This window comes from Salmo salar, chromosome 10 (genome assembly GCF_965601325.2).
Source record: "Salmo salar chromosome 10, fSalSal1, whole genome shotgun sequence".
In the NCBI taxonomy this organism is placed as follows: Eukaryota; Metazoa; Chordata; class Actinopteri; order Salmoniformes; family Salmonidae; genus Salmo; species Salmo salar.
Genome location: NC_138300.1, coordinates 29,242,209 through 29,255,477, shown reverse-complemented (window position 1 = coordinate 29,255,477; position 13,269 = coordinate 29,242,209). Strand labels below are relative to the sequence as shown.

The 13,269-nt window shown below is 40.9% G+C and overlaps 1 protein-coding gene across 2 annotated transcripts in view; it reads right to left on the bottom strand.

Moving 5' to 3' along the window:
- Positions 1-10,132, bottom strand: part of LOC106613924 (neuroligin-1) — a 287,560-nt gene extending 277,428 nt beyond the window's left edge. For both annotated transcript variants that reach the window (XM_014216730.3, XM_014216732.3), the window contains exon 1: positions 9,708-10,132. The gene's annotated coding sequence lies outside the window, so the exon portion shown is untranslated. The remainder of the gene's footprint in view (positions 1-9,707) is intronic.
- Positions 10,133-13,269: the final 3,137 nt, after the last annotated feature.

Sequence of the window (13,269 nt, the reverse complement as noted above, 5' to 3'; positions counted from 1 at the left end):
TGGCGGGCCAAGCGCATGCACGCTGACAAAGTCACCAGGTGTATGGTATTTCCCTCTGACACAAAATATTTTTTTTTTGTGGATGGGTATAATTTGTATGTATAAAATATTTAAAATTACTAAATTGGGTAATTTTGTATACATTTATTTCAATTTGCATTGGTCCACTTCTGGAGGGATTCTGGTAAAATGCTTGCAAAGTTGGCTGAATTCCGGTAGACAGAAACGGCCTGATTACTTGGGCCGATTTTGGGCAGTCACTCATTTTGATTCCGGGCCGAGTCCGACACCCGATTCCGGGCCGATTCAATCAGTTCCGGCCCCCCGGAAGAGGGACGCTTCTGGGCCAATTCCTCATTGCTAGCTGGGATGACACCTCTATGCTAATATGTCTAAAATTTGCTAGCTAGCTAACCAACAAATCATTGTGCAAATGTATTTATGTTTTCAATAAACATTGGAGATGAAATATAGTTTACATGTTGTCCACGATCTAAGCCAACCCTTTGTGTATTGCCCCATAGTTGCACACGCATCGGTTTTGTTGCTAAACAACCAACCCGTCTTTAGAAAACAAGTCTTAATGAGGAATGGGAGGTTAGTTTGTAACTAGAAGCGACTCGCTCTCTCTCTCCAAGGGAATCAGTTACAGGCGGATTCAGATCAGCCATTCATTTAGACCAGCACATGAAAACAGCGGCAGATCTCTCAGCGAAACACAAAGTGGGTTTATGTCCTCCCAATATGGGATGCCTGTCTTCAATATTACTGTACCGGGTCCACCACACATAGAGTCAATGACACAGCGTCACAGACACAGAGACAGCAGCAGAACAGGCACATCATTCAAAGTTCAGACCAAAACGTAGAGACATCAGCATCCGGAGTGGAGACTATACAATGTAGTGTAGTAACCATGTAGTCAGGGGCGTCATTCCCCCCAGAAATCTGAGGGGGCACAAAGTACCTGAGGATGGTCCGGAGGGGGGCTAGGTTGAAGAATTTAGCATTTTTCAAACACGTGAAATAGCTTTTTCCTGCAATCTAGAGTCATAATCATTAAGCTTAATTCTATGTAAAAAAAATGTTTGATATGTCTATTTGTCTGCATATCTAAGCATACCTCTTGAGCTGTCTTTATTCAGTACATTTAGTTAATGCTTGCTTTCTAAAGTCTACCAACCTTGCCAGCAGGCATGCCAGCTAAGATAGTTAGACAAGCTAGCTACTCTAACTTGATTGATAGCCTGAAATGGCTTCTTAGTAGCTAGTTATGAGATTTGGAGAACATAACTGGGCTAGCTAAAGCCAACTTCAGAAAATTTCGAGATGGCTAGTAGTATTACAGAGAAACAACAACAACAACAAAAATGTATACAAAAAAAATATGTATCTATATATATTTTAAACAGGACAAATCTGAAGAGTCAAGTGTTTCTGTTCCCCCTATGGGCATGATGCCTCTGCATGTAGTAAGTGACTTTAAAATGAGTGGCCCAGTGGTGAAGTAGGTTGACACCATGGGGAGATGAAGTGATCCTAACTACCCACAACCCCAAGACATTAAGCACACCCTAAGGTTGGACATTTTTAGACAGCAGTTCTAAAAATACACTGTAGCTGTGAGCATGTTGAAAGAAACACTTAGGTTGGTCAAGCAGATCTGTCAGTTTATTGGTCTTCCTGTTGACCTAAGTACACTTATGTGTGTGTGAATATACAAGAATACAGGGTTGGAACAGAGCTTTATATCTCCCATAGTAAAAGTAAATGAAATGCGCTGGGTTGGAGGAGTTTTGCAGTGGTCTGATAGTTTTAAACCATCCCAGACACAGCAGATGAGATGTCCTGGTGTACCCAATGGTAATATTTGCCATCAATTATTTTTTGTATATAGCCAAACACATTCATTATTGGTACCACTCTCACTTCAACCCTTGCAACAAAACCATATTTCAAAACAAATCGCATCTATTGACAGAGGCGTACAAATTATATGCATCCAAACAAATGCATAGCAAGCAATCTGCGCCCTGGAATAATTAGGCAAACAGATAAACAGAGGAATGAAATGAAAACCTCTGGCATTGATTGTGTACTGTATTGTTAATGAGGCTATAAAACTACTGTGAGGTTTTTACAATGGGGAGGCTAAGAAAAACTGCACATGGACCTCGCCGCAAGCCTTTGTCATCTCTGACACACCAGACAAATATTTAGACTGCAGACAGGCAAATAAAAACCAAGGCTTTGACTCTAATCTTTTTTCAGAATCATGGAGGGGCGAGGTTTGGCTGGAGTGATGATAGCTGGCTGGTTGGAGAAAAGCAGGATTTGGTAACATTGTTGTGCTGCACTGTGTGGGAGATGAAGTAAATGAGTGTGTGCACAGAGGATGAGATCAGATTGTGTCCTTTAATCCTTATGACAATCTAACTCAAACAGGCCTATGGTGAGAGGAGTTTAGTGAGGTCTCTCCCAAAGCTAAATCTCTCTGGGGTGGTAATGTACTGTACACATCCCAGAAACACACAAACCTATGGTAGCTACCTTAACACTCTAATATCTGTCATACCTGCAGCATAACAATAGCGTCACCCCGATGTAATTTGAATCAAAAGGAAAATCAATTAAATACTGTACTATATGCTCATGTTTTCCTTCTCGAAAATTATGTCTCATTCCATTTTCCTCACTTTCCCTAAATGGGGACAGAAAATGGTTGCCACTTTGCCTCCAATTTCCATACTTTCTGTGTGTGATTAAACCCTTCCAGGTGTTGAGAACAAATTTCACACGTGGCCAAGATATCCATTTAACAAATCCTTTGAAAATCCCCTGCTTAAGAACCCCACCATAATAAGCTCAGCGGATCAAGCAAAAAGAGGTGATCTATGAAATCAACCTTGCCATTTATTTTGCATGTGGAGTAACTCACGTATCATCCTGTTTTTCCAAGTTTTTTCCCATGTTGTTAGTATGTTGTTGGTTCCCAGAGTACATGGAGAAGCATGCATCGTGCAGATCCAGTGCAGGAACTTACCCCAGTGTGAGTCGAATCACTAACCTGCTCAGGGACACTGCAGCCAAGTGTCAATGCTGAAATGGGAAGCTTTGAAATGGGACGCAATGTTATGACTCTATGTTATGTCAAAAATATGTAATTGTTCACTTATAGACAATCTATACCTAATGCATCACAATACATCACCACTTTATTTATTACCCTATTAATAAACTTAAAATTAATAAATAATTCATTTGTTTCATTTGACTGATTTCCTTATATGAACTGTACAAAATCGTTGAAATTGTTGCACATATTATTTTTGTTCAGTATAATATCCATAATCTTTTCAATTCATTGTATAATTGTATAATGTAATTTCATAACACTATAGTCATGTAACACAGATCTATTACGATCACTGCTGTATGCCTAACCCAGTCCTCCTCTTGTGATGGTAGGAGTCCCACGGCATCTGTTGTGAAACCCAGGATAGAAGTGCAGTTTCATAAGTGTTTAACTGTATGCCTTTGCCTTGGATGTATATTTAGTAAAATGGTCATGAACCAACAAAGATTGACCACAATATTAAGGTTATTTTGGCTAAGGCAAAAAAGAAGGTGAAGAACACCTCACATGGATGCTTTGATGACAAATGAGGAATGGGCAAATGGATTATATCATGTCGGTAGCTAGCTACATTCATCAGCTTATGTCAATTGGTGTCCCGTGTGGCTCAGTTGGTAGAGCATGGTGTTTGCAACGCCAGGGTTGTGGGTTCGATTCCCACGGGGGACCAGTACGGAGAAAGAAAATGTATGAAATGTATGCATTCACTACTGTAAGTCGCTCTGGATAAGCGCGTCTGCTAAATGACTAAAATGTAAATGTAATGTAAATGTAAATAAACTGATGGGTATACGGAGTGGCAAAATACCACAGAAAAGTCATGGCTATACAGTACATAGACTGAGAGACGATGGTAGATGAACAGCGTTTAATGAGGTTCAGCACATTTTTCCCCATAGGAGCCACTGGAAGGTCCCCGATTATATAGAGGTGTACTCTGGAAAACAAACGGCCTATTATTTGAGCCCAAGCTGTAAAACATAGAGAACATAGAGGCACAAAGCAGAGTTATGGTGGCACTCAGTCAACAGACTAAACCTTCCATCACTGTGTGGTTTACATCCATGCGAGCTCCCACTGACCTTAATGATCTAATTTCACCTCCAATAAAGACTTTTGGGGAATTTATAGACGACTGCTTATGACTATTTCAGTGGATATGCTTAGCCAGCAGGTCCGCCATGGCCAGAGTGTGATTAGGGGATTTTGCGGTGTGACAGTGAGATGTCGCTGTGAATTAAGAACAGGAGTCAGAAGCCTCCTCTGTGCTCATAACAAATTGAGCACCGTTTGTGACAATGCCCATTGTATCACCATCCTTCAGTAAAACATGTCAGTCACATGGTGAGGAAGTGAGTAACTAGACATGACTGCAGCAGCTCCACTGAGGCCTGTCTCCAAACTGGGGGAAATCCTAGGGCTGGGGTTATTAATAAAGACTGATGAATACGTCCAGCATCCATGCATTAATAAGAAGAAATCTACAATCTATAGTAAATCCATAAGGAAATGATGATTAAGAAACAATAATGATCATATGACAAATGACCACCACCACTATGTGTGCTACTAATAAAAAATGTTAGAGCGCTGATACCAATAATATCATCAATTACATTTGTTAGCAGCGGAAGTAGTAGAATCACTAATACAAGTAGTAGTATCCACCATTTTGGTTTTCCATCATTACTACCATCTTAATTATGGCTAATGACACTTAACAAATTCCATGATTTACTCAATTACTGCTTAAGTCCCTCTTACTGTAGCAGGTTTTCGTGTGCTGTCATGTCACATCAACTCTGATGGCCCCTCAGTGCTCTGGAGTACTGGGAACATGGAGGAGTTAAAACTGTAATGGCAAGCCGTGAGCGCTTCACACTGCACACACACACAGCACACAAACTGCCCACATATACACACACACACACACAGAGAAACACACGGCGTATGGTGCCCAGCATACGCCTGCAGCTCGTGGCGGAGCACTGAAGTGCATGACGACAGGGGTGACGTGGCTGCGCATTATTCAGCCTGCTCTACTCCGAGCGTCTGCAGCAGCTCTGGTGAAGTCCTGCATCACACTGCACACTATAGCCTACACTACTCCCTACACTACTTTACCCCCTTATCCTTAATTAGCCCCCTTAAGAAAGCCTCCTCCTCTGGTCTCACGTCCCCACATTACACTGTTTACCAAGATGATAAACAGCATCATAACTGGACAGCTTCATTGGTGCTTCTACTGAGCAATCGGGTCAATTCTCTCAAATCAAGTTTATATTTAACTGCATTTCACGTGGGTGTCAAGACACTGAACAAAATGAAGCAAGAACTGCCAAACAAAACAATGCAAGAAAAGGGAATACAAGTTGAATAAACATTGATAACACAATCAATGGATAAAGACCGGGACAGGTAACAAGTAGAGGTGGTAGAGGCGGTGATCAGCTGATTACAGCCCTTGTTAGAGCCTGTATTTAGAAAACATGTTTTCATAATTTGACTACATTTATGCAGCATGGCTGGATGGTTGTGTGGGAAGGCATCTGTTTTTTTCCCTCCACTTGGTTCACCTGGCTGCCATCTTCGTGCCTTCTTGCCAGGGGTCACAGCTGAAGCACTAGGTTGGCGTGAAAAATTGAAAAATGGAAAAGCTTCCTGCCTTCTCTCCAAAAGTCCCTGTGTGCTCAGTGAGAAACACTACCTCCCACTCTCTCACTTCAGGGCACAGGGAACAGGCCTGGTCAGGAGGATGTGTGGGAAAGTCATTATCATACTTGGAAAATGATCAACTCCACTATTAGATCATATTTTCCACTAATACAAATGTGGCGGGCTCTCCCCAGCCCAGCTCTCCTGGGGCAGACAGGTCTTACGGCTCCACTTTAGCCCACCCCTAGGATCCAGGGGGCCCCCTAAAATTGGTTTACATCAAAGCAATAATTAGTCAGTTAGTTACTGCAGAGCTCATAAGGGACTGGGATGCCCTCAAGGGCCAAGCCTGTGAGCTGGAGAGAGTAAACACAGAACCTACACTCAGCTAGCTTCCCCTGGTGGGACTCAAACTTGGGTTTGGTTTCTTAATGGGCACAAATAGAGGGCAAAACTTTCTTTAAGAGACATAAATGAGTCAAAACTTTAGTGGAGCATTTGTGGTGTTAATTCTCTAAATGAATCCAATATTTTTTCACTTTGCTCTGATCTGGCTTTAAAAGCCACCCCCCTGAGTGGAAGGACAGGTGTTCTTGTGAAAACACAGAGCCTACTGAATTGGAAAGTGTGAAAGCGCTGCTGTGGCCCAGCTCTCTCTCACCTTTAGAGCTACAGGACTCTGATCGATTGGCTGAGACATCCTTTCACTCCAGCAGCTGTGGATAGGTGAGAAGTGGAGTACAGATGAGAGGAAGCGAGCAGCAGCAAAAACTGCACTCCTCACAGGGACACAGAGATAAAAGTCCATTAAGGCCGTTTAGCTTTGTCTTGCACTTTGAGTCCCTGGCACATACTGTGCTTCACTTTATGTGTTTTGGTTTTCTCCAGGAAATGGACAAAAGAAGTGTAAAAGGACTGGATGATCCCAGGTGAGAACCTGAGTCATCAGACCAAAGGGTTGGTCAGGTCCCACAGGAGAGCTCTGTGCCTCTGTCCACTCATTGGATGGGGTGCTCCAGCGTCCCTCCATTGTGTACACACACACACTTCCGACCTGATTAATGCCCCTTTTCCCAGATCCTGCTGTGCGCCCTGTCAGAGCTGATGCTCTCGCTGCACCCATTACCCACCTCAGATCAGTCAGACAAACACAGCAAATAACCATTAAGCTCAGCTCTCATGTTGACAAGAGGAGACCATCAGTGATCAGTCCACTTGAGTTGAAGAAAGACTGTAGGGCTAAATAACCAGCAAATGGCTAGTTTATATACAAAACCACCTACCATGGCAAATCCCAAACACCATCCATGACACAGGATACTCACAAAGCCTTCTTTAGAGGGGCCATTTGGAGCCCATGCTAGAAAATTTGCGAAAAATGCAGACAGTTCCAAAATGGCCCCAAGTTAAACAACACCATGTCAGAACTTGTAACAGAAAACTCCACAGCAATCATCTAAGGAGTTAAGGGTAGCAGATATCTTCCATATTCTCCATCCCATAGCAAAAGCAGGTGTGCTTCCCACATGTCTATTAGCTTGTGGAATTATTATCTGAAACTAAACACCACACTGTCTGACTGTGATCATGTGCCAATACTGTCCATTCAAGCGGTAAAGGGAAAATATTTCGCTCTTTAAAAAAAACAATTAATCTAAAATAGTAGTATAGAAAGAAAAACTGGTGAAGGTCATCTTGCTATGTTAATGCCCAGACAGAGAATGTTATGTACAAAGACATGCGACAGTTGGAAGCTCTCTGCCAATACTGTAATGAAAAGAGTATTATTCCAATGACAATTTGGCAATCAGACTTTCTTTGCAATACTTGTAACAAGGGAAATTAGATGAATAATGCATTATGAGACCTGGAGTTCACTTTCTGTACTTGAACAATAGAATATGCCATCAATGCTCATTTGTCATAGGCTGTTGATTTAGCACTACTGTAGGCACTGTGCATAATGCACTGAAAAAGAAAGTGTTTCAAAAATGTCCTAACCAACATTATGAGGGTGAGTTCACTAAATCGGTCACATAATTCTAAAGTAACGCACCTGAAACAACAGGAACGCAGAAGTCAACACTTCCATTATTTATGAACTAGCTCCCTCCCATGTACAGAGTGGGTAGCTGAGTTGAGGCTGCCAGGGGCTAAAGGAAAGAAGGTAGATTATTGTAAGAAGCTCTAACCTTTCAGGCTACTGGTTTGACAATAGATCAATGGTTTAAGACTTTTGTGGGTACGAACTACTGATGACACAGATGTTAAAAAATAGAAATACATAAATAAATGTACAAAAAAAATAACAGTAGCCTAAGCGTTAGCAACATTGTATCCCGTTGTTTCAAATCAATTTGGCTCGTACCATACATTTTAGTTGAGTTGAGTGAGTCAAAATCATATCTTTATTTAGCTAGCCATTTAAATTAACATTTATATGAACAATTTTGAATGTTACTTTCAATGTTAAAGATGTTAACTTAAATGGCTACGGGAAAAAGCTAATATTTTACTCGTTGCTCTCACAAATCAGTAGACCTAATTGATCATATTTTGTGCTTGCGTTACAATATCAAATGTTATTGGTCACATACACATGGTTAGCAGATGTTAATGCGAGAGTAGCGAAATGCTTGAGAGCAACTAATCATATGGCTCTCTATTTTCAACTGTGTCCTTGACTCTAATATTGTGTACGATTTGATTGGGTAGGCCTACCTACTACCTCATTTTATGAGCTTTTACAGGAGCAAAATCCAATGTGGCTAAAACGACACAACATGCAGTGTTCATGTCAATAAAACTGTAATTAACAGCACCACGCCAGAGCGCACTGTATAGGAGCCTATCTGAAAAATGCCCACTTATGCATATAGCAATCGATGTAAGTCAATGACCAATAGCTTGAAGATCACATAATGATAACTGGTGAGTTTATCCCCCATATCAAACATGCCTTAAACATCCATGTTGTAGATAATATCATTAACGACTATTTGCTAAAGCCATATAAAGTAATCCAGTCTTTTACTACCATGAGTAGCTAGTCCTGTCTGTAGGCTATGAATTGAGCGCACATAAATACCGCATTTATCCAGTTTTCTGGTGCCCCGTGCCTATAGCCAAATGTATTGAACTTTCCCATCAAACGTTGCCTACTGGATTTACTATATAATACATTCAGTTCTTCATAGCATAAAATGTTTAGCCACCAGCTGAGTGTTTTAATTGTCTACTCAGTCGTCTCTGAACATACCCATTGACATTAATTAATGAAGGCTAAGACATTCCCGACTCAACGTGAGGTATATATCCTTAATTATGGGTCAATTAATATCAAGTCATTTGGCTGATTAATTTCAATTAAGGGTGGAAATTGATTTTCCTTCATCAAGTGAGGATGATGTTCTATCTTTATTGCACTGAATAAGGTTAGGTCTCTTCACAGGACTGCAGCTGGTGTTAAAATGGACAGTGAATTTTGGACCTAAGCACCTGTGCAACTGGCATCAGCACAATTGACCCTTATGAAAGTAGATTAATCACATTTTCATATTCAACATACAGGCACGTGAGTGTGTGAGCTTCCAGCAGAGAGATTTCACCAGAGAGCTGAACAGGAGCATCTATAGCAACATATGCTCCATCGTTTAATGTAGCCACAATTCCATCATCACCAATTGAAATTCGTCATAACTGTAGGATAATTATAGAGGCTATGCAATTTAGACATTATGCATGCAATTAAATACATTTAGGCAGTGTTGAACTTGTTTATCACCTCCTTCCCAATATATTACAAATGACCTCGACACAAAGGCTAGCATTTAAAATCCCCATTTGATAAAAGTACACAAAAGCTGCGACCGAATAACATGTTTAAACAGTCATATTTGCGTATATGTATATTTACCATAAGGCTTGATCTCCACCACTCGTCGTCACCTCAGACAATTTTCCTTAGTGCCATGTCCCGTTATTTCAGAGTGCATTGCTCTTTAAAATCAGGGACACAAACATTGCCAGAAAAAAATAGGACTTTTCACTTCAAAGATTATAAACTCGCTTTTTCATACTTCGTCGTAATTCGGTCCAATTTCGCAGAATAAAGACAAACTGAAGGGTCCCCCTCAGCCGGAATAAGTGTTTTTAATCCAAAATGTTTTCCTTCAGAGACGACCATTTGCTCTGGGTCTTGCGCAACCCTCCTTGTCTTAACAACATGAAGACTAAAGAACTTAAATATTTTTTTATCTGCTCCTCAGGATTCAGGGTGCACCTGCTTGATAAAATGCCGAGGTCTCTTCTCGTCCCTATTGGAGAGAGGATGCGCTGATCGAAAAATGGAACAGAGATACACCTAGTGGCCCAGGAAAGAACTTCAATAAAGCTGCTAAACATTTTTTAAAGAGACAAGGAATATTTGTTTCCGTTTGTCTGCAACTTAACTTCCTCTTTTCAAGTCACGATTTTACTCTAGCCCATTATAGGTTACCTATTGTGTTGTATCTCTATGTGTGGGCATTTCTGAAGTAGCTATTATTCCCGGAATGAATCACTTCCCTGAATTTACTGCTGTTGCATCACATTCACAGGTACTTTTTGACTGCATTTTATTTGTATGAATGTTATTTTTTTTGTAGTACAGAATAATCACCAGTGCATGTGAGCATATACCACCTGAGAGGGATAATTATTTAAACCATGGATTGGACTTAGCCACCATATAGAGCCATTGTTCTGCAAGCACTTCACAATTGATAGGCTACTTGCAGCACATGGAGAATGCTAAGAGTATTGTTCTGTTTGCTATATATGATTTCACCTAAAGGATATTTTCAGCAACACGGACATCCTTTCCATGTAGAGAAAGATAGAGGGTACAAACAACCATTGAAGTTGTACCCTATTAATGTTAAAATAATAGGGCAGAGAAGTCAGAGAAGGCTAGGTTTAATAGATTTCTACACTTCAAAGGGAGTTTCAGTTGTGATTCTATTGTGTAGACATGGTCACAAAATAAGAATCTCAATTTATACTGAACAAAAATATAAACACAACATGTAAAGTATTGGTCCCATGTTTCATGAGCTGAAATAAAAGATTGCAGACATTTTACATATGCACAAAAAGCTTATTTCTCAACTTTTGGGCACACTTTTTTTACATCCCTGTTAGTGAGCATTTCTCCTCTGCCAAGATAATTCATCCACCTGACAGGTGTGGCATATCAAGAAGCTGACTAAACAGCATGATCATTACACATGTGCACCTTGTGCTGGGAACAATAAAAGGCCACTCTAAAATGTGCCGTTTTGTCACAAAACACAATGCCACAGATGTCTCAAGTTTTGAGGGAACAAGCAATCGGCATGCTGACTGCAGGAATGTCCACCAGAGCTATTGCCAGTGAATGCCATGTTAATTTCTTACCATAAGCTGCCTGCAACATCATTTTAGAGAATTTTGCAGTATGTCCAACCGGCCTCACAACCGCAGACCAAGTTCATGGCGTTGTCTGGGTGCGCGGTTTGCTGATGTTAATGTTGTCAAGAAAGTGCCCCATTGTAGAGGTGGGGTTATGGTATGGGCAGGCAAAGCTACGGACAATGAACACAATTGCATTTTAACAATGGCAAAGAGATACCGTGATGAGATCCTGAGGCTCATTGTCGTGCCATTCATCCACCGCCATCACCTCATGGTTCAGCATGAGAATGCACAGCCCCATGTCGCAAGGATCTGTAATTCTTGGAAGCTGAAAATGTCTCAGTTCTTCCATGGCCTGCATACTCAGACATGTCACCCATTGAGCATGTTCGAGATGCTCTGGGTCGATGTGTACGACAGCATGTCCCAGTTCCCACCAATATCCAGAAACTTTTAACAGCCATTGAAGAGGAGTGGGACAACATTCCACATGCCACAATCAACAGCCTGAACAACTTTATGCGAAGGAGATGTGTTGCATGAGGCAAATGGTAGTCATACCAGATACTGACTGTTTTTTGGATCCACGCATCTACCTTTTTTTAAGGTATCTGTGACCAACAGATGCATATCTGTATTCCCAGTCATGTGAAAGCCATAGATTAGGGCCTAATGAATGTATTTCAATTGAATGATTTCCTTATATGAACTGTAACTCAGTAAAATCGTTGAAATTGTTGCATGTTGAGTTATATTTTTGTTCAGTATACAATGAGTTGCTGTTAAACGTGTAGAAATGCTGTAATTACACTAATAACAACATTGTATTAACGTGGTAACACATAACATAGTACAATGCTGTGACTGTAGTAATTCAGTTGGTATAACTACACGGATATAATAGAGCAACGTAATGTCCGTGATATCTTAAACAGTGCCGTCCTGTTGACAGTCATCAGATAACTTGGGAATCAGTAGACTAGGCAGCCAATAGTGCATGGGCGCTAGATCTGCACAAACGCCTAGGCTTGATGTGCATTCCTGGTAATACTTGATGTGCATTCTCCATTCAGGCTGCAAAGGCATAATTTTCCTCCTTAACTAGCTTTAATTACGAGAAGGTGGTAAAAATTGGAAAATATGTGTACTTTCTTTATGAAACACCTTTTTCCACCACCATTTTCAGATTTCCAGCCAATTTAGGATGTTGCACACTGTGATCAGACAAGGGTGTGCAACATCCTGTCTGAAAATACAAAAATGGTGGTGGAAAATGGTGTTTCATAAAGAAACGACGAATATTTTCCATATTTTTTTCAGCTGCCTATTCAAGGGAACCAGAGACTGAATAAGCACTTGAACAGAACTTTAGATAGTGATAACTGCACTGACAGATATCAAGCAACTCAACTGCTACAGTTGATATGGCGACTTGGAAAATGGTAATAGGCTACACCAGTGCTCGACAAGCTTTTCCATTTGGAGTGCCAATTTATCTTACCATTTCTACCAATGTCACGGTTGTCGCTGGTAATGGAGGACCAAAATGCAGCAGGTATGTGTAAGCTCATCTTGACGTTTATTAACTCAGAATGAACGTACAAAAACAAGCGACCGACCGACCGACCGACCGACCGACCGACCGACCGACCGACCGACCGACAGTCTGACAGTCTGACAGTCTGACAGTCTGACAAGGCTAAACACAGAACAATCTCCCACAAATACACAGACAAACACACCCAACTAATATAGGACTTCCAATCAAAGGCAACACCACACAGCTGCCTTCAATTGGAAGTCCACCCCAATTAACTCAACATAGAAATAGATCAACCAGACTACACATAGAAATACATCAACATAGACCATAACTCAAAACCCGGAAATAATAAATCAAACGCCCTCCTAACTAACACACCACCCTGAACCACATAAAACAAATACCCTCTGCCATGTCCTGACCAAACTAAAATGACAATTAACCCTTATACTGGCCAGGATGTGACAACCAATCTCCATGCAAGGTATGATTTTCATATCCA